Here is a 22,076-nt window from a genome sequence, read left to right on the forward strand (position 1 = left end):
GAAACACGGCGTTTTATGGGCGTGTGGCTGAAAACGCTACCGTTTCCGGAAAAAACGCAGGAGTGGCCGGAGAAACGGGGGAGTGTCTGGGCGAACGCTGGGAGTGTTTGTGACGTCAAACCAGGAACGACAAGCACTGAACTGATCGCACAGGCAGAGTAAGTCTGGAGCTACTCTAAAACTGCTAAGTTTTTTTTGTTCGCAATATTGCGTAAACTTCGTTCGCACTTTTAAGATGCTAAGATACACTCCCAGTAGGCGTAGACTAAGCGTGTGTAACTCTGCTAAATTCGCCTTGCGACCGATCAACTCGGAATGAGGGCCGTTATGCATAGATTTGCAAACAAGTTTTGATTGGCATTAAAAAAAAAAACACTGGTAGGCTTGTAGATACAACACCATAACCCACAGTGTCCCTGCAGTATATTATTACTGTGTAAAAAATAAATAAAAAGTGCTTTAATGTAGACACTATACAAAACAGAACATAGAAAAAAAATTAAAGAAGGCACAAACAGTTGTGCATAAACAATGACCACACTGTGGTTATTTAACAACAAATAACAACAATAAGAAATTCACTGTGTTTCACGGCAAATTGCGCAATACAGTAAACTCTGTGCTTTGCGCACTAGATGGTGCAGTATTTGGGGCATAGTATGGGCCAGGATTAAATGATGAAAAACCCTGCTCAGGGTATTGTGAGTTGTGGTGTTGGATTGGTGCTCTTGAGGTATTGGTCATACGCTCATAGAACGCCATGTTCATTTGGTGCAATTCCCTGTGGCAGTCATACTGCTCTCTACTCATGCGTTTCTGCATTGTCATGACTTGGGAAAGAAATGCATCATGCATTTGGCGTTCTGCCTCTAGAAACCTGTCGAGCCTTGCATCCTCCTGTGCGGACATTGTAGCGTCCATCTCTCGGAGTTGGTCGACAAGGACATTTGACATGGCTTTAGCCACTTGCTCCGCTCTGTTCAGTTTCTTCCTTCTAGGCGGTACGGTGTAAACTGTGAAGAGAAGAAATACAAAATGAGCGTATATAAAAATAGCAGCATTAGCAAACATGTGTTTGTGGCATTAATCCACCTACACACTAGCTACTCTGCAACATTGAACTATTTATAAAAATGCAAAGCCCCCCTGGGTGGGGGCAGAAATTGCAAAGCGTGCCACCGTGCCAGCAGCGTGCTGAGCGCAGTGATCCTGCAAGGGGCTCATTTGCGCTCGCCACGCTGCTGCCACACTGGCCACTCATACTACACACATAACCGGATGATCAACAATTGTGGATTTGTGCAATGAGTGTTATTTTCTAAACATGTACTTACTGTTTTTCTGTAAAGTTGGGGTGACGGTGACGGAACTTTGTACAGTCCCACTGTCACTGGTCTGAGCTTCCACGACGTCTTCAATGGTTGCAGTTATGCTGTCGTCGTTTCTGGATGTGTTTATGGACGGCTGGGAGGATGTGTCGCTGTCCTCAGGTGTGTCGTCAATTAACAACGGGGATGACAGACAGACGTCACTGCTTGTCTGTGTCTCTTCTGGAGTGCCTTCTGTAGCAGTGTACTGTGAACTGGAAGACAGACTCACCGGACTGCATATAGCTGTGTTTCCAAAGATATTGGCACAGATGTCATAGTACTGCCAGTCGATACGGCCAACACCGCTCTTTTTCCTGTTGTTGTCATGCACCTTCAGAAACTGCTTTTTAAGAGTTTTCATTTTGTTTAACACTTGCTGCTGTGTGCGGATGATTCCTCTGGCTTCCAGCATCTTGGAGATGTTTTTATAAATGACTGCATCTTTAACTGTGCCTGTGATCTGCCTCATTATTTCCTCCTCTCCCCTAATGCTCAGCAACTCTCTAACCTCCTGGTCTGTCCAGGTCGCCATGCTGCCTTCCTCACACGCATCAAGGACGCTCCCCAGGGCTCTGAAAGATGACATCATCTTTTCTGAGCCCATGAAAGCTCCAATCGGAGGCCTTTTAAAAGTCCCGGGTAGTGAATCCCGGGACGGGCCCTTTCACACTAACCTGCTTCCCGGGACGGTCCCGGGACCAACCCTGGTCGAGACCAGGGATGAAATCCCGGGATGCTCGACCCAGGAAATTGTCCCTGTACCCTTTCACACTGACAAAAATCCCGGGATGATGCGCGTTCACGTCAGTGGCGGTTCTTGCCACGGGCAAGCAGGACTTTTGCCCGGGGCGCCGCCTTCCGGAGGGCGCTGGCGCCATCCGGAGGGCGCCGCACCGTGGCAAGATCCGCCACTGCTGCCCGCTGTGTCCCCCGTCCGCCTCCGCTGCCCGCTGCCGTCCCCGTCCTCGGCGCCTCCTGTGAAGGGAACTAGACGCTATGCGTCTAGTTTCCCTTCGTGGAGAGTAACTGCTGAGCGGTGCGCAATGACGTCATCGCGCACCGCACAGCAAAGGTCCTCTCCACGAAGGGAACTAGACGCATAGCGTCTAGTTTCTCTTCGTGGAGAGGACCTTTTGCTGTGCGGTGCGCGATGACGTCATCGCGCACCGCTCAGCATTCAAGCGGCGCTTTCAATGTACAGGGGGCGTGACTCACCACGCCCCCTGTATTAGGCCACGCCCCTTTCCTGCCCGGGGCGCCCTTGAACCGGCCCTGGTTCACGTGCAATATCCCGGGATTTTCATGCGAGTGTAAAAGGGGTATAATTCATTAGCAAGCCATGTGGAGTCGCCCATGGTAAAAGTAGCTGGTCCTGAGATCTATGCCTGCAGCCCTGAGCGTTTACTCCGGAGACTTGTTGATCATCATAGCAAAGAAGACGCTTACAGGAAACTGCAGGCGCTTGAATTGAAAAGGAAAATTGTTGGGAATATGCTGTATATGGTATGTGGTATAAACAGTCTCACCTGCACCACATCCCATTAGAATCTCTGCCTCAATTAGGTTCCTCTGCAGAGCAGTCACAAGTCGGGTTCCGTTGCATAACTTGGGCGTAGTCAAGATCTGTAGAATCTGTGTAATGCCATCCAAATTGGCTGGAGGTGAGGGTTGCTGGCCAACCTTGGACTTTTTTTTAAAGTGCCAGTTATTTACAGGGCATGGTTTTGCTTGTAAAAAATTGCCGCTTTTAAAAAAAAGTCCAGGATCTGCCAGCAGCCCGCACCACCAGGCCATCTTGTACGGCATTACATCCCACCTCTACTTTCAGTGCACTGAGTGTTAAGCGTCTGGTTTTTCGTTCAGTGTTCCTCTCCTTGATATCACATCGAGATCATACATACCTCAGTTTCTTTTCTTTCTTAGTTTATGTCTCTAAGCTTTACAGTAGTGAAAACAAGATCCACATCTATCCAGTAGTTTTTGTGTGATGTCAGAACGAAGAGACAGACTAATTGCTATGTAGATATGGTAATGCAGCAGGAGGCATCTGAAATAAGTAGATACCTCTTGCTTGCATTAGAGATCCGTGGAACCAAGAATGCATCATCGGATCACCTTTGGCACCATCGGCCGGCTGTGTTACCCACAAGGTTGAGCAAGCCAACTGCCACAGATTCAACAAAGAGGCCAGAAAATCTCCATCTTCTGACGGAGATCTTGGCCTCAACATTGCCTCAAACTGAGGCGTTTCCCTGGATGGATCAGTGGGCGTCGCACTGCTTTTAATTTTTTTATGTGATTTTTGGGGTACCCCAGCCCCTGCACCCCAGGGGTGTAGCAAGGGTGGCTCTGGGGGAGCACGTGCTCCAGGCACTGGAAAAATTAGAGGGCATGTCGCCACCTGCCCCCTCCATCCGCCATTTATACCGTTGGCCGCTGTACAGGCAGCCGCAGAGCAGTAGGAGGAGAAGCAGAGGAAGAGCACACTAACTCGGACTCAGAGACTAGATAGGGAACAGGGCAAGCCAGAGGCAACAGCAGGAGACAATGACAACCAGTACATGTTGGAGCTCTGCCGCCCTCCTTCTACAGATGGAGCCACGTTCATCTGAGGCGGCTCCGTTGCACACAAGTGCTTCCGGCGTGACTAAGCAATCCATCTGCCTAATCATTCCAGGAGCGCACCGAGATGCTCGCATTCTAATGAATGAGGCGCGTGCGCATCGCGGACGCATGCGCACCTCAGACCTGGACTGTCCATCCGTATGGCTGTATGCTTGTAGCTATACAGCAGGGTTACTTCTGTCCTGCTACATCACTCTCTGCCCCACGCTGCTGCAGCATCTCTCTCTACCTTGGCTGCTGCATCACCTCTCTCTGTCTCAGCTGCTGCAGCACATCTCTCTGTTCTGGCTGCTGCAGCACCTCCTTCTGCCCCGGGTGCTGCAGCACCTCTCTCTGCCCCTACTGCTGCAGCACCTCTCTCTGTCCCAGCTATTGCAGCAACTTTCTCTGCCCCGGCCACTACACCACCTCTCTCTGCCCCGGCTGATGCTACAGTACCTCTCTCTGCATTACCTCCATCTGTGTCACCCCTGTCTGTGTGCCCCTCCCCTTTAGAATGTAAGCTCTCACGAGCAGGGTGCTCTTCCCTCATGTACCTTAACGTCTCTTACTTAACCTATCTTCTTTTCAATACTCCCTTTGATGGCACCAAATCCTTCGGTTTTCTGCCATCCTGATAAGTACTGTTTACTGACGCAGCTATGTTTATATACCCTGTACTTGTCCTATATTGTATCGAAATGTAAGTCACTGTCTTCATGTTTTTCTCATTTATTTACTCTGTAATTGGGCGGGGCGGATCCCATGTGGTGCAATATAAATAAATGATAATAATAATAATAATAATAATTAGAAGCTGCAGAGTATAAGCGGCTCTACTATGGCGTAACGTGTATAAGCGGCTCTACTGTGCTGTGTAATGTGTATAAGGTGCTCTACTGTGTGGCATAATATGTATAAAGGGTACCAGTACTGTGTGGTGTTATGTGAATAACGGACAATACTGTGACACAACTTCCCTATGAAGCCACGCACCTATATTTTTTGTTGGTGCGCACTGTCCCTGTTTTACCATTTGGGGGCGCTGAAAGGAAACTTTTGCCCTGAGCTCCACAAGGTCTAGAACTGGCCCTGTCACCAATTTATAAGTTTAAAATATTTATGCTTTTCAAATAGAAAATGCCCCCAATTCAGTACAGGGTAGGGGTCACTGAAACATACCCTTGCTCCAGGCACTATGGCACCTAGCTACACCTCTGCTGCACCCTGAAACCTCCAATGGGGGAAGGTACCCCCAGGTCTTGGCTACCTCAGGCCGGGTGTCCACTTCTTCCTAGGCTTCTTTCACTTGAGCCACATCCAGTCTGGTAAACGCATTTTCAGGGGGGATAACCATGCCTTTGGCGCACACACAGTACCACTTACAGATTTTCTACTTGTACCATTGTACACATGTAAAAATGAATAATTAAGCCATGATGAAGCAAACATTTTTTAGGAGGGAGATAGATTTTAATGTGCTGTTTACACCTTTGCACAGGGGTAATTTTCAGTATATTGGAGCATCCAGAGAAGCGCAATATTGCAAATCTAAAGCCATGTAAAGTTTCTTGTGTTCCCCCTTTTACAAGGACATTCCCTTTTTTATCCTAGTCTTAAACTTACTTAAATACCTAATTTTCCAAACATTAATTTAATTTGAATAACAATAATGTACCTTACTAATAAGATAAAGTTGCAACCGCAAATCTAAATCTCAGGGTTATGGGCTGGTTTATCAAAGAGAGAAGCCATATTTTCAGGTAACCCCTGTAATAGTTTAGGTAACCCCAGAGCACATTCAAGCACATCAGGGAAAAGGTCCATAAAAAAGGAACTGTGTTTGCCTTTGCAATGCATTAAGAAGCTTCTACATCAAGTATCACGGCGGAATCTGTACAGCCACCTTACCGTACTAAAGTGGTCATTCCGAGTTGATCGCTAGCTGCATTAATTCGCTGTGCAGCGATGAGGCAAAAAAAGGCACATCTGCGCATGCGTATGCCGCACAGTGCGCGTTATACCATTACAACAAACTATGTAGTTTCACACATGGTCCAGCGAAGCTTTCCAGTCGCACTGCTGGCCGCAGAGTGATTGCCATGTAGTGGCCGTTTCTGGGTGTAAACTGACCGTTTTCAGGGAGTGTTTGAAAAAACGCAGGAGTGCCTGGAAAAACTCAGGCGTGGCTGGGTGAACGCAGGGCGTGTTTGTGACGTCAAAACAGGAACTGAACAGTCTGAAGTGATCGCAAGCGCTGAGTAGGTTTTGAGCTACTCTAAAACTGCACAAAAAAACACTGTCGCCGCTCTTCGATCCTTTCATTCACACTTCTGCTAAGCTAAAATACACTCCCAGTGGGAGGCGCCATAGCATTTGCACGGCTGCTAAAAACTGCTAGCAAGTGTTTATTCAGGTCACGATGCGACTGTAGTGCAGTGCACATGCCAGGTTACGTCCAACGCGTGTGCGGCTGCTGAATGCGATTGGTTCGCAATGAGTGCAAACGGCTCTGCCTGATTGACAGGGGATGGACCATTGTGGGGGTGGCGTGGGGAAAACGGGGAAAATCTTTTTAATGTCTAAAGATTTTTTTTCATTTTTACAATTGTGTTTTGCATTTTCTTAGCCGGTTTTAAACATTTTTTTAGCATGTATTCACTAATCAGTAGAGACTGGCCAAGCAAAACAGTAAGATACATCTTTTTTAAAACATTGAATTGCGGTAATACAGTTTTTTTTAACAATGAAAACTGATAAATAGACAACATAATCTCGGTCCCAGCTAATATAGAAAATTGTTTTATGACCTCTGGACGACAGTATGACAACTGGACAGAATGTGTGCTTATCATTTCTACCTATGAATATAAATTGTCATTTATTCCTGTGAAGTGACTTTGTTATATGTTGCAAAGTGGAGGAAGACATGCAACAATCTGTTCCTTCTGTACTTTGAATCACAGTTTATTAATTTATTAAGCAATTTGTCCTTGACATAAATTTGCATAGACTTGCAGTACTTCTGATCCTCCAAGAATATAATTTTTATTCTGTTACATTACTATGACCTGTATTTGCACTCTTTCAACCTCCACTTTATATTCTGTTAATTTCCTAGCATTTTGGCAGTACCATTGGAGTTCAATCATAAAACAGAAAGCTTGTGCTCTGCAGGTTAGGAAGTATATGTGCATGCCAAATATGTGAGGTAGCAAGAAATCCACACTGATGAAATGCTTTTGGGATGATATTTTATTTCAGCCCAGAATGAAACATAAGGATCATACCATAAGCTATAATCAACCTGCTGTGCATTATGTGTTTGTGCATGGGATATAACTACAGTACACAGGGCCTCTTCCAGCAAAATGTGTGATCTAAAGTCTATAAGTAACCTAAAGATGGTGTTACTGTAGCTACAGGGGTCAAACTCTGGAATATCTCGCACAGAACATGGTAAATCCATACCTCCCAACATTGGTTGAAGGGGAAGAGGGACATCTGCGTGGCGAAGGGGGTATGGCTTCGTGGGAGTGGAGCGATCGCGAGCCACGGCCCCCGTTTTAATCACTGAGGGGGCATGCCCAGTGCTCTCTGAGCTGCTGGCATGCCCTCTCTCCCTCTGTCACCTGGGAATAGACGCTGTGTGCACAGCATCCATTCACTGCTGCTCTGCTAAGCAGGGCATCGAGAGACAGAGCATCCCAACTGCCCCCCCCCCTTTACCGTGGGACACTGCGGCCCGCGGGTGAGACAGCAGGACAGTCCCCAAAAACCGGGACTGTCCTGCGAAAATTGGGACAGTTGGAAGTTATGTAAATCTCACAATCTATGGGGGCTGCTATTGTGTTTAGAAACCGGGGAACCGCAGAAGATATCGGAGATACATTCTGCCTGGGGATGCTTACATTTTGCATATATCCAACAAACTTAGTATAATAAATATGCCCTATCATGTATGATATTGATGCATCGCATCCTATACACAGGGCCGTCTTAACAGCAGTGTAGGCCTCTGGGCAAAGCAATGCACTGGGGCCCCTAACCATTCTCCAGCAGTAGGGGTGGGGGGTGCTATCAGCGGCAGCTTGATGTCCCACGGGCGGTAGGGGGTGTTTTATCTTCCTCTCAGCATGTAAGATCTGGATCAGTAATTTCTGCTAATTACTCCTTTACTGCACAGGTGGTGGGAAATTGGGCAGGAAGGAGAACACTAAACTGTAGAAGGAGCATTAGGATGAACAAAGGGGCCCCAGTACATTATTTCCAGGATGGTATAGGGTGATTAAAATGCAGGGGAGGGCTGGTTAGTGGAGTTGGCTTAATATTCATAAATTTCCAGTGGGAGGGCAGCTTGCTTGATTGTAGCTATCTCCAATTCCTGGAAAAAGATTTCCTAGCTTTCAATGGGATAGAAAAACTAGAGAGTCCCACCTTTCAGTAGGTACTGGGGACTTGGGGATCAGAGTTCCGGAGCCAGATTAATCCTTAGACAAATATATAAAACCTCATCCCAGGTGTGCGGAGCTGGAGCAGGAACCAGCTTCTGGAAGGATGATATCTCTGGTTCTGAGCATAGTAGCACAAGCTACCAGTGTTGACCGAAAGGGGAGAGTCACAGCTTTTAGGGTATACCCTCAGACAAACTACAAATAATACAGAACCTGAGATATCTGGCTGGGAAGAGCAATTGACAGGCTTGGATGGGGACCACTGCTTTGAAGTCAGATATCTCTGGTTCCCCAGGTCCGGATTTTCAAAAATCTGTTACCCCTGGAAAGAGCGGACCCTCAGCTATCAGCCTAGGGTCCTTATACTCCTGGGGACCTTGGGCAAGTGCCCATTGAGCCCATACGAAAAGACGGCCCTGCCTGTACACACAAAGAATGGATCAAAAACCAACACTTTAGTCACTTTACATAGCACAAATAACCTGTTGCTTAGCATTTTTAGTTGTTTTACTGTATTACCATGATGAGGAGGTTGTGTTTTACGATCATGTATTGTCACATAAATAGAATTCACACACACTGGAGATTATTTAATAACTTCGCACAATGAGCCTAATTCAGATGTGGTTGGAGGTGAGGAGCATTCAGCAAAGCACCAATGTTCAGTACTTTGGCATGTGCGGTATGGGTTGTCAATAATTGACAGTCTGCTAACGACTGAGGGGCAGGGAGAGGTTGGCGCATGTCGCCTTCGTTGTGGGGGATGACCGGGTCCAGGAACTCTGCTGGAAGATGGAGATTTCCTAGCCTTTTTGTTGGATCTGCATTGGGCGGTGCCATGGGTCACGCAGCCAGCCAATGGTGTCGCGGATAATCCAATGCTGCATCCCAGGACATTGCTCGGATCACTAATACAAGCAGGAGGCATGACGCCTCCTGCTGCATTACCTTATTTGTGCTATTACTGCTGCTTCCATTTAAGCTGCAGCGATAACTCCCCTAGCCACATCTGAATCAGGCTCCATATGCACACAGTTGCTGTAACTAATGCATGTAATTAAACTGAAAAACAAAAATGTATATTCAGTGGCAGAATTAGAAAAGAGTGGGTCCGTGTGCAGGCACCCTCCTCTCTTGCAGCAGCTGCAGCGCTATAGACACTGGCACTTTGCCAGCATCCTGTGTGGTGTAGGGTTACGCTCTCCTGTGGTGCATATTGTTATATAACTCCAGAAAAATAATGGAGAACAAAAATTTGGAGGCTAAATTAGGGAAAGATCATGAGCCACTTCCTCCTACTGCTGCCGCTGCTGTTGTTGCTGCTGGGAATCGATCGGCATCTCAGAGGGCAAGTCGAAAGACCACTTGTACTACTTCAACTAAGCAATTGACTGTCCAACAGTCCTTTGCGAGGAAGATGAAATATGGCAGCAGTCGTCCTGTTGCAAAGTGGATAATTGAGGCCTTGACAGCTATGCTGGTGTTAGACGTGCGTCCGGTATCCGCCATTAGTGCAGTGGGATTTAGACAATTGATGGAGGTAGTGTGTCCCCGGTACCAAATCCCATCTAGATTCCACTTCACTAAGAAAGCCATTCCCGGACTGTACAGGGACATTATGAAAAGTGTCCTCAGTGGCCCTCATTCCGAGTTGTTCACTCGGTAATTTTCTTCGCATCGCAGCGATTTTCCGCTAATTGCGCATGCGCAATGTTCGCACTGCGACTGCGCCAAGTAAATTTGCTAAGAAGTTTGATATTTTACTCACTGCATTACGCGGTTTTTTCTTCGTTCTGGTGATCGTAGTGTGATTGACAGGAAGTGGGTGTTTCTGGGCAGAAACTGGCCGTTTTATGGGTGTGTGTGAAAAAACGCTGCCGTATCTGGGAAAAACGCGGGAGTGTCTGAAGAAACGGGGGAGTGTCTGGGCGAATGCTGGGTGTGTTTGTGACGTCAAACCAGGAACGAAACTGACTGAACTGATCGCAGTGGCAGAGTAAGTCCCGAGCTACTCAGAAACTGCTAAGAAATTTCTATTCGTAATTTTGAGAATCTTTCGTTCGCAATTTTGCTAAGCTAAGATTCACTCCCAGTAGGCGGCGGCTTAGCGTGTGCAATGCTGCTAAAAGCAGCTTGCGAGCGAACAACTCAGAATGAGGGCCAGTGTCCTAAAAAATGCGTTTGTACCCAGTGTCCACTTAACCACGGACATGTGGACAAACTAAGGACTACATGACTGTGACAGCCCACTAGGTAGATGTATTGCCTCCCGCAGCAACAACAGCAGCGGAACTAGTAGCAGCATCTCACAAACGCCAGTTCGTTCCTAGGCAGGCTATGCTGTGTTTCACCGGTTTCCGTAAGAGGCACACCGCTGACAACCTCTTACGGAAACTGAGTGACATCATCAAACAATGGCTTACTCCACTTAGACTCTCCTTTGGATTTGTGATATTGGACAATGCCACCAATATTGTGCGGGGATCCGGTCTGAAGATCGACAGTGTCTAGGTCGACAATGTTTAGGTCGACCACTATAGGTCGACAGTCACTAGGTCGACATGGATGGAAGGTCGACAGGGTTTCTAGGTCGACATGTGCTAGGTCGACAGGTCTAAAGGTCGACATGAGTTTTTCACAATTTTTTTTTATTTTTTATTTTTTCATATTTAACGATCCATGTGGACTACGATTGGAACGGTAAAGTGTGCCGAGCGAAGCGGTAGCGGAGTGAAGGCACCATGCCCGAAGCATGGCGAGCGAAGCGAGCCATGCGAGGGGACGCGGTGCACTAATTTGGGGTCCCGGTCACTTTACGAAGAAAATGACACACACACAAAAAAAATCCTCATGTCGACCTTTAGACCTGTCGACCTAGCACATGTCGACCTAGAAACCCTGTCGACCTTCCATCCATGTCGACCTAGTGACTGTCGACCTATAGTGGTCGACCTAAACATTGTCGACCTAGACACTGTCGATAAAACGAACCACACCCATTGTGCGTGCATTACATCTGGGAAAATTCCAGCATGACCCAATGTTAATTTGGTGATGCAGAATTTTTTTTTTAAAATGACAAGGACGTGCAGGAGATGCTGTCGGTGGCCCGAAAGATTGCTGGCCACTTTCGACATTCAGGCACTGCGTGCCACTCCTAGATGGGCCAGATGTTTGTGCCGCACACTTGTGTCACGTAGCTTAGTAATCAAGTTACCTTGGTGCACCTCTTTTTTTATTTACATCATGTGCTGTTTGGGGCATAGTTTTTAAAAGTGCCATCATGTCTGACACTGCAGTGCCACTCCTAGATGGGCCAGGTGTTTGTGCCGCACACTTGTGTCGCTTAGCTTAGTCATCCACCTACCTAATTGCATCTTTATTCCTACTTTGCATCATGTGCTGTTTGGGGCCTAGTTTTTAAAAGTGCCATCCTGTCTGACACTGCAGTGCCACTCCTACATGCGCCTGGTGTTTGTGCCGCACACTTGTGTAGCTTAGCTTATTCATCCAGCAACCTTGGTGCACCTCTTTTTTTCTTTGCATCATGTGCTGTTTGGGGCCTAGTTTTTAAAAGTGCCATCCTGTCTGACACTGCAGTGCCACTCCTAGATGGGCCAGGTGCTTATGCCGCACACTTGTATCGCTTAGCTTAGTCATCCAGCAACCTCGGTGCACCTTTTTTTTTCTTTGCATCATATGCTGTTTGGGGCCTAGTTTTTAAAAGTGTCATCCTGTCTGCCACTGCAGGGCCACTCCTAGATGGGCCAGGTGTTTGTGCCGCACACTTGTGTCGCTTAGCAAAGTCATCCAGCTACCTCTGTGAAACATTTTGGCCTAAAAACAAAATTGTGAGGTGTGAGGTGTTCAGAATAGACTGAAAATGAGTCGCCATGAATGTTATTGATGTTAATAATATCATAGGATCAAAATTACCCCCAAATTCTGTGATTTTAGCTGTTTTTGTGTTTTTTTTCAAAAATCATCCAGATCCAAAACCAAAGCCCGAAAGAGTGGTTTTGGCATAACCAATCCAGAGCCAAAACACGAGTGGGGATCCAGATCCAAAGCCAAAACACAAAGTACGAAAAGTGCCCGCCGATCATCTGTAATAATGATATGGGTGCAGAGTGTTTGGTTGGGTCCCTCAGACCCAGTGGCCCGTGTGCATTGCACTCCCTGCACCCATTATAGATATGCCAATGTGTAAAGTATAAACAAAACTGCTATTCTCCCTTCATATATATATATATAAAGCACTAGTTATGTACAAGAGGACAATAAAATTATTAATAAGCTGAAGGACTAATTAGCTGCTACCAGATATGTTGTTAGATTATACAGAAAAATATAATTCTATGTATAGAATATTTTATGCAGATTTTGACTTTGATACGATTTTTTAAATAAATTATTAGGGTATTTTGTCCTTTTCAATGTGATTTCCGTACCATACGCTACATGACCTCTTATAGGAAAGGACCCAAATGTCAGACTGCATCTTGTCTTATTGAAGATCTTGGCACAAAACCCAGCAAACTGCACTCTAGACATTGCCCAAATATGCAAAAGCAAAGAGATGTAATACTTAATATTTTTTGAATAGGAAAGTACGTTAAAGCCCCAAGGGGCTTTGATATCAAACATTGTACAGAAGGTTGATTGAACGTCCCCAGCAGCATTGATGCAGATGATAAAATATCATGTCGGCTTTCAGAAGCCTGAAAGAGTTTGAAAGTCCCAAATCCCCTACAGGCCTAATTTTGCCACTTAGTTCAGACATTACAGATGAACGGGATGCAGAAATGTATCAAGTGCATCAGCATGGAGAAATCCCGCTGGCTGTTTACAGGATTTATAAACACAATCTGTAACAGGATAAGGATTGTGGCACCATTGCAAACTCAGATGTTTTGCATTTGGACATTTAATACCTCTCATACCACATACATTAACAACTTGGCATGCCCTGGCCTATGAGGATGATGAATGTATATTCCTTTGCAGATTGAGCATAATCCAACAGTGGTTCACAGTGATCCTACTAAAGTGGGATGCTTGTTTAAGATAATATTGGCATGTTTTCTATTTTACAGAGATGCAGTATGTATTTGACATCCTATTTTTACAACTTAAGGAAAGTGACACAAAAAAAGAACGTTTTGTTTTCTTGCACCTGAAATGTCCAATATAAACTAGAGATGTGACCCTGACTATTTTTGCTGGTTTGGGTGCTAATTTGTTATCTATTTTGGTTTTGGTTTTGGATTCGGATTTGTATTTCGGTCATGACTGGTTTTGTAATTTTTTCCCAATTTTTCTTTTTTTAAAAGCTAAAATCATATAATTTGGTCACTTTTTGTTCCTATAATATTATTAACCCAAATAACATTAATTTCCACAAATTTCCAGTCAAATTTGACCACCTTATAGATCGCAATATTGTTTTCATCTGTTTTAGGCCAAAGGCTGAAGTGAGCTGGCTGGTTACTAAGTGACAGAGCAGCAGCACAAACACACAGCAGTTTATAGCACATCTAAGAGACATTGCCACACAGCAGTGGCAGAAATGAAAAGTGGTGCAAGATGAAATTGTCCTTGGGCCCTCCCACCCACCTTATGTTAAATATTAAAAAGGACTTGCACCGTTTAACAAACTCAGCACTTCAGCAACAGCGACTGCCACTTTTGTGGTTAAAGTGCTTGGTTTGTTTGGACCCAAAAAAAACAAGATACCTATTTGCTTAAGGCAACTATGCTAACAGCTCTGCAGTCACAAGATGTCATCGCCACTGCCATCCTTATCCTCACCCTCATCAGTGTGTACATCATCCTCACACAATATCAATTCATCCACGCTGGAATCCACTATTGAAGAAGTCTCTGTACCTTGACGTAATAGCTGGTAAAGGTCTTCCTCGTGGAATTTGTAGTTTATTTTGATGAACATCATCTTTTCAACATTTTGAGGAAGAAGCCTCCTACGCCGATATCTGATAATGATCCCAGCTGTGCGGAAAACTCTTTCTGAGTATACATTGAAGGGTGGGGTAGCTTAAGTAATGCAAAGCCAGTTTGTACAAAAAAAATCTACCCCTGTATAACAATATCAGTGCCCATACCCTACCACCATATTGTGTGGGGACTGGGGAGAAGCCATGCAGGAGGAAACCTAGCAGCAGGGAATCCCAAGTTCATGCTAGGCTGGCCAATTGGAATGACAGTCACTATTCTTTAGACCAGAAGAGAGGGCGGGAAAGGAAGAGGTAGGGTGGCATTTATAGTGGGTACTATATTGCAAAACTGTTGTAGTGCATTCTGGGTATTTCTCCTTCATTGACACCATATTAATGCACCTTTTATCTAGTTTAATATGGCTTGCTATAACATAATGGTGGCCACAGAACCTGGACATGCATGTTATTAAAACATCCACGTACCATTCTAAATTTAGGATTACTACACTCATATAATAAATCCTATGTGTGGCTATGGAGATAATCTTACAGTCTAGCTGATTGCCACCAGTATACTATCATTGTACATTGCCAAATCAATGTTCTGTTCTGATGAAACAGAATACATTTCCTCACCAATCCAAATCCACAATATTCCTTATTTACATTTAATTCATCACAATTTCTCTTCAGCGCACCTACTAGTTGCCCGGTCCCGATGGAATTCACCCAAGGGTTCTTATGGAGCTGCACACTGAACTAGCAAGACCACTATATTTTATTTTCAAGGATTCAGTTAAATCAGGTATGGTTCCCAAAGACTGGCGTATAGCAGAGGTAGTGCCGATATTCAAAAAGGGGAGCAAAGCTGAACTGGGTAATTAATGACCAGTTAGTCTTACATCTATAGTGGGAAAAGTATTGGAAGGTATTCTAAGGGATAGTATTCAGAAGTTCCTTGAAGCCAATAAGGTCATTAAAAGGAACTAACATGGATTTGTGAAGGACAGATCATGTCAAAACAACTTACTTGGCTTTTATGAAACAGTAAGTGCGAACCTTGATCAGGGTAAGGAGGTGGATGTCATTTTTTTAGACTTTGCCAAAGCTTTCGACACAGTACCACACATGCAACTTATCTATAAGCTACAAGAAATGGGGTTAGGGAGCACGATATGTGTTTGGGTCAGTAATTGGTTAGATAATAGAGAGCAGCACATTGTGGTTAATGGATCATTTTCAAAATGGACTAAAGTGCTAAGTTGTGTGCCGCAAGGGTCTGTACTCGGACCACTATTGTTCAACATCTTCATTAATGACCTAACAGTAAGTCTAGAGAGCATGGTGTCAATTTTTGCTGACGATACCAAATTGTGTAAGGTTATAAATACGGAGGGGAATGCGGAGTCTCTTCAGAACGATTTAGAAGCATGGGCAGCAAAATAGAGAATGAGATTCAATACAGACAAGTGTAAGGTAATGCACTGTGGTAGCAAGACCAAAAATAACACCTACATACTAAATGGAGTAATATTAGGGGATTATGTACTGGAAAAGGACTTAGGTGTTCACATAGATAACAAACTAAGCAGCAGTACCCAAAGAAGGACTGCAGCAAAAAAGGCTAATAAGATATTAGCATGTATAAAATGGGGAATTGATGCAAGGAACGAGGGTGTTATACTCCCATTATATAAATCACTAGTGAGGCCACATCTTGAATACTGTGTACAATTTTGGGCACCATACTACAAACAGGATATCATGGAGCTAGAAAAGGTTCAGAGGCGGGTGACCAAACTAATTAAGGGCATGGAGACGCTGGAATACGAGGAAAGACATGCAAGGCTAGGCATATTTACATTGGAAAAGAGGAGACTAAAGGCCCATACACATTAGACGATGTCGCTCTGTGAGCGACATCGTCTAACGTTTCCCCCTCCTGGGCCGGCCGGTCGGCGGCCGCCTGTACGCACTGAGCGATATGACCGCTCATATCGCTCAGTGATGTCACGCCCCCGCCAGCCCTGCATGAAGGTCGTGGACGACAGTCCACATCCTTCATGCATGCCCTACCGACAGCGACGATCGTTGCCGACCCGCGGGGCCACGCATCGGTCGTCGCTGGCGGCATACACACTTAACGATAAAATGAGCGACGTCGCTCAAGGAGGGGGAAAATGAGCGACGTCGCTCATTATATCGTTAAGTGTGTATGGACCTTAAGAGGGGACATGATCAACATCTACAAATATATAAGGGGACAATACACAGAACTTGCAAGGGATCTGTTTTTAATAAGATCAGCAGAGAGGACACATGGACACTCGCTTAGGTTAGAGGAGAGGAGATTCCGCACAATACGGCAAAAAGGTTTTTTCACAGTAAGGACAATACGTGTTTGTAATTCCCTGCCTGAGAGAGTAGTAACGGCGGACTCAGTTAACACCTTTAAGAATGGGTTAGATAAATTCCTATTGGATAAAGATATTCAGGGATATGGTGCTAGAGAAGCATTATAGTTAATATAACTAGTCCTAAAATAAAAATAACTAGTCCTAAAATAAAACTGCATAGGAGACCACAAACAGGTTGAACACGATGGACAAATTGTCTTTTTTCAACCTTAGATACTATGTTACTGTACATTCACTCACATTCTGCAGAATAAGTATGTCAATATGGCTTTTGACCTGTTATCATTACCCTAATCTAAAATAGATGAAAAACTAATAGTGTTACTATTTGTACACTGTAAAAAAGTGGTAAAGGCATTACATGTATTTATAAATAAATATGCATCAGAGGCAACTAAACCAGATACTACTTAACACTAGCTTTACTGGATATATCCTCATACCTCCCTCTACAGAGAGGGGCCAATTGACCCTTGCTTTTTCCTTCTATTGTTGACTCTTGTTTTGAGATTCAGTTATATTTCTGCAATACTAGTGCTAAACTACATGTTTTTAGAGGTGATGAGGAATATGGGTAGGAAAAAAGCATAACAATTTTGTACACTGCAAAAAATTACTGTTTATTCAAATTTTTCTGTAACTTTTCTAAATATGTATAAAATGCAATAACCTGTTTTGAAAACAAGAAGAAACAAGAAAGAAGAACACTTTCCTGTCCTTCCGGCTGTTCAGAATGCCACTGACTGTCCGAGCAACAATAGAAGGGTCGTCAGGATCGCTTTTGCAGCTATTCCAATCAGAATCCAAGTTCTTCCCCTCCGGACTTGACAGGAGAAATATCACGCAGAGAATCCAAACTGCATTGTACGCATAGCATGTTGATGCTCCGAAGCAGGCAGAAGGACTGAGTGACTTGTTTAGAAAACCACGGTGCACCAACCTGTAACTTGCATACGGATGCATTGCGGCTCAGCTCAGCCCTGTCGGCGCGGCCTTTCACTACGCACCTTAAAGGAACTGCGTTCAGTGCAACAAAATGGAAAATGCACTTTGTCAGCTCCACAGAGATTTTGCAGAAGCCTGAGAGTAAACTATTCTCCTCCAGACATAATATATGGAATTGGAAACCAAAAATGTGCAGCACGTGCAAGCAAGTCACTTCTTATGGAAATGTAAAAATGCAGATAAATTGCATACAGAAGGTCTTTTTTTACAAAAAATAACAGGATTTTAGTTACCTACCGGTAAATCCTTTTCTCATAGTCTGTAGAGGATGCTGGGGTCCAATTTAGTACCATGAGACGGACATACTTCGAGAGAAGGAAATACACAGATAGTGGCGAGATTCACACCAGCTCACACATAACAAAAAAGTAAAGCCAAGCTAACCAACTTGGAACGAGTCAGCAATGGCTGAACCAACAAACTTAACCAACTAACAATGTAGGAATACGAAGCACTGGGCGGGCGCCAAGCATCCTCTACGGACAACGAGAAAAGGATTTACCGGTAGGTAACTAAAATCCTGTTTTCTCTTACGTCCGAGAGGATGCTGGGGTCCAATTTAGTACCATAGGGATGTACCAAAGCTCCCAGTATGGGAGGGAGAATGCTGAGATTCCTGCAGAACTGATTGACCAAACTTTAGGTCCTCAGAGACCAAAGTATCGAACTTGTAAAACGTAGCAAACGTGTTTGACCCAGACCAAGTAGCGACTCGGCAAAGCTGAAGAGCCGAGAAACCCTGGGCAGCCGCCCAGGAAGAACCCAATTTACGTTTAGAGTGGGCCTGAACAGATTTTTGACAAGCCAAACCTGATGTTGAAGAAGCATGCTGGATAGTAAGCCTGATCCAGTGAGAAAAGGTCTGCTTAGAAGCAGGACACCCAATCTTGTTGGGATCATAAAGGACAAAAAGTGCGTCTGACTTCCTGTGACGAGTAGTTCTCTTCACATATATTTTCAAAGCCCGCACAACATCAAGGGACTTTGAGGTAATCGAGGTGTCAGTAGCCACTGGCATCAATACAGGTTGGTTGATATGAAAAGCCGACACAACCTTTGGAATAAATTGCTGACGCGTTCTGAGTTCAGCCCTATCTTCATGAAAAATCATGTAGGGGCTCTTGTGCGACAATGCCCCCAATTCAGACACACGTCTTGCAGATGCCAATGCTAACAGTGTGACTGTCTTCCAAGTAAGAAACTTTACGTCCACCTCCTGTAAAGGTTCGAAACAATCCTATTGCAGGAACTGCAGCACCACATTAAGATCCCAAAGTGCCGTAGGAGGCACAAAGGGTGGTTGGATGTGCAGAACTCCTTTCAAGAAAGTCTGAACCTCAGAGAGAGCAGCCAATTGTTTCTGGAAGAAAATGGACAAGGTCAAAATCTGGACCTTGATGGAGCCCAAGCGTAGGCCCACATCCACACCAGCTTGCAGAAAGAGGAGGAAACGTCCCAGTTTAAACTCCACCATAGGAAACTTCTTGTATTCACACCAAGACACATACTTTTTCCAAATCCGATGGTAATGTTTAGACATTACCCCCTTCCTAGCTTGGATCAGAGTAGGAATGACCTTGTTCGGAATGCCCTTCCTAGCTAAGATCTGGTGTTCAACCTCCATGCCATCAAACGTAGCCACGGTAAGTCTTGATAGGCGAACGGCCCCTGTAGTAGAAGTTCCTCGCGAAGTAGCCTCGGATCCTCCAGCAGTGATTCCAGAAGATCCGCATACTAAGCCCGTCTGGGCCAGTCTGGAGCAATGAGGATCACCTGAACTTTTGTTCTTTTGATTAGTTTGAGAATCCTTGGGATGAGTGGAAGTGAAGGGAATACATACACTGAGTGGAACACCCACGGAGTTACCAGGGCGTCCACCGCCAGAGCATGCGGGTCTCTTGACCTGGAACAGTACCTCCGAAGCTTCTTGTTGAGGCGAGAGGCCATCATGTCTATGTGAGGTACGACCCACCGGCTTGTTATCTCTGTGAAAACCTCCGGGTGAAGTCCCAATTCTCCTTGATGGAGATCGTGTCTGCTGAGGAAGTCTGCTTCCCAGTTGTCTGCTCCCGGAATGAAGATCGCCGACAGCGCCAGCGCGTGCCATTCTGCCCAGAGGAGGATTCTTGATACCTCTGACATTGCAGCTCTGTTCTTTGTTTCACCCTGCTTGTTTATGTAGGACACCGCCGTGACATTGTCCGACTGAACCTGAATGGACCGATCTTGCAGAAGATGTGCTGCTTGTAGAAGGGCATTGTATATGGCCCTTAGTTCCAGAATGTTTAATGGAAGGACAGATTCCTGACTTGACCACCTTCCTTGGAAGTTTTCCCCCTGGGTGACTGCTCCCCAACCTCTGAGGCTTGCATCCATGGTTAGAAGAATCCAGTTCTGAATTCCGAACCTGCGGCCCTCGAGCAAGTGATGAGTTTGCAGCCACCAGAGGAAATGAAATCCTGGCTTTCGGCGACAGACGTATCCGCTGGTGCATGTGAAGATGTGATCCCAACCACTTGTCCAGGAGATCCAGCTGGAAGAACTGTGCATGGAATCTTCCGTACTGTAGAGCCTCGTAGAAGGCCATCATCTTTCCCAGAAGGCTAATGCACTGATAAACCGATACCCGAGCTGGTTTCAAGACATCCCGGACCATTGATTGGATCACCAATGCTTTCTCCAGTAGAAACACCCGTTGCACTTCCATGTCAAGTATCATCCCCAGGAAAGGTAGTCTCCTTGTTGGTTCCAAATGTGACTTTGGAAGGTTCAGGATCCACCCATGATCCTGGAGTAGTCGAGTTGAGAGAGCAATACTCTGCAACAGCTTCTCCCTGGAAGATGCCTTTTTCAGCAGATCGTCCAGATATGGAATTATGTTCACTCCCTGTTTGCAGTGAAGGAGCATCATCTCCGCCATGACCTTGGTGAACACCCTCGGTGCTGCGGAAAGGCCTGTCCTGTAGTGCAAACCTTAGATAACCCTGGGGAGGCAGCCAGATTGGAATGTGAAGGTAGGCATCTTTAATATCCAGGGATACCAGGATTTTCCCCTCCTCCAGACCTGTGACCACCGCTCTCAGAGACTCCATCTTGAACTTGAACACTTGTAAGTATGGGTTCAAGGACTTTAGGTTCAATATTAACCTTACCAAACTGTCCGGCTTCGTAATAACCCCTGTTTTTTTTAGGTGAGGTGGAACTGGAACAATGACATTTGTTTGTACTAATATTTGAATGGCTTCCTGCAGAATTGTACTTTCTGTCAGCGAAGCTGGTAAGACTGATTTTAAGAATCTGTTAGGTGGGAGTACTTGAAATTCCAGTGTGTACCCCTGGGTAACAATATCTTTTACCAAGGGGTCTAGACACAATTCCGCCCAGACGTGACTGAAATCTTTTAGTCTCGCTACCACCTGCCCGGTCCCCAGGCTGTGAGGTCCACCATCATGCTGAAGACTTGGAGGAAGCAGAACCTGGTTTCTGCTTCTGGGAACCTATTGGTACAGGTTTTCTGGATTTTTCCCGAACTCCTCAAAAGAAGGTGGGGGCACTCTTGGATTTTTGAAATTTTGCGGTCCGAAAGGACTGCAGCGTAGGTGTAGAATAAGATTTCCTAGCTGGTGCAGCTGCGGAAGGAAGAAAGGTCAACTTACCCACAGTTGCCATGGATATCCACGCATCCAGTGCTTCCCCAAACAGGGCCTGACCTGTGAAAGGTAGATTTTCCACGCTCTTCTCGGATTCCGCATCCCTAGTCCATTGGCATAGCCAGAGTCCTCTGCATGCGGAGACTGCCATGGAAGTAGCTCTTGCATTAAGCAGGCCATTGTCCTTCATGGCTTCCACCATGAAACCTGTCGAATCCTGTATGTGACGTAAAAACAAGTCAATGTCACTCCTGTCCATAGTATCTAATTCCTCTAGTAATGTGCCTGACCAATTTACTATGGCTTTAGAAATCCAAGCACAAGCAATAGTAGGCCTTAAGGCCACGCCTGTAGCCGTGTATAGTGATTTGAGCGTAGTCTCTATCTTGCTGTCAGCCGGCTCTTTTAAGGCAGTTGAAACAGAGACAGGTAAAACCACCTTTTTTGACAACCTAGATACAGAAGCGTCTATTACAGGTGGATTTTCCCACTTTTTCCTGTCCTCTTCAGGGAAAGGAAAAGCAATGGGAATTATTTTAGGGATCTGGAATTTTTTCTCTGGGTTTTCCCAGGATTTTTCAAACAAGGAGTTTAACTCCTTAGAAGCAGGGAGCGTAAG

The sequence above is a fragment of the Pseudophryne corroboree genome, chromosome 1, assembly GCF_028390025.1.
Source record: "Pseudophryne corroboree isolate aPseCor3 chromosome 1, aPseCor3.hap2, whole genome shotgun sequence".
NCBI lineage: Eukaryota > Metazoa > Chordata > Amphibia > Anura > Myobatrachidae > Pseudophryne > Pseudophryne corroboree.